At 38.8% G+C, this 801-nt stretch overlaps 1 protein-coding gene across 1 annotated transcript in view; it reads right to left on the bottom strand.

Annotated features, from left to right (window-relative positions):
- CSUI_006597 (uncharacterized protein) overlaps nt 1-801 on the bottom strand; it is a 5,518-nt gene that overhangs the window by 4,102 nt on the left and 615 nt on the right. The gene's annotated exons all lie outside the window — the stretch shown is intronic.

Genomic DNA, 801 nt, shown 5'->3' with positions numbered 1-801 from the left:
GTCAGAAAAGAGAAGAAGCGAGAGAGAGAGAAGAAAGGATGAACGGAAGAAGAAGAAGAGGAGAGAGAGACAACACACACAAGATGGTGGACTAAAAGAGAGAAGAAATGCAGCCTGTCTGTAATGAACGCCACGAAGGAAAGGGGGCAGATGAGTATCGTGAAGAAAACTCTTTATCACGACTAAAGAAAGAAGGTAGCTGGCTGTACGGATTCCTCTATAGTCTTTCTATGTCTCACGAGTCTGCCTATCGCTCCTCCATCTACGTCTTACTAGCTCCAAGCTTGTCTCTTCTCTATAGACATCTCTCAGTATCTTTATACTATGAAAGACGTGCAACGGACAACTTGAAATAGACACCTACATATACGTACATATATACAAACTAAGAGAAAGAAAGAGACAGAGAGAAGTAAATGTATATATATATATACATATATAGAGACACAGAGGTACGAGAGGATGCAACAGGCTGCAACCCTTCCTCTGCGCGCTATCTATTGTTTCTTTGTATGTTAGAGCTGTGTATATCATCGTCTTCTACGTATGACCCACCCTCACTCTCTATTCAAACAGAGATAGATAAATAGATAGAGAGAAAGATAGACTAAAGGAAGCCAACAGAGATATGAATCTATCTAGGAGAGAGTCTAAAGAAGCATACGTCACTCTGCATAGAGCTTTTTCTGCTTCAAAGAAAAACTACAAGAAGAGAAGAACACACGTCACTCTTGCTATCTATCTAAATATCTTTGATCTATCTTTAATCTATCTATCTATCTTTAATCAATATATCTATCT

Source organism: Cystoisospora suis, assembly GCF_002600585.1.
Source record: "Cystoisospora suis strain Wien I chromosome Unknown contig_3362, whole genome shotgun sequence".
Taxonomy (NCBI): Eukaryota; Apicomplexa; class Conoidasida; order Eucoccidiorida; family Sarcocystidae; genus Cystoisospora; species Cystoisospora suis.
The sequence above is the reverse complement of the archived record's forward strand: the minus strand, read 5'-3'. Positions and strand labels throughout refer to the sequence as shown.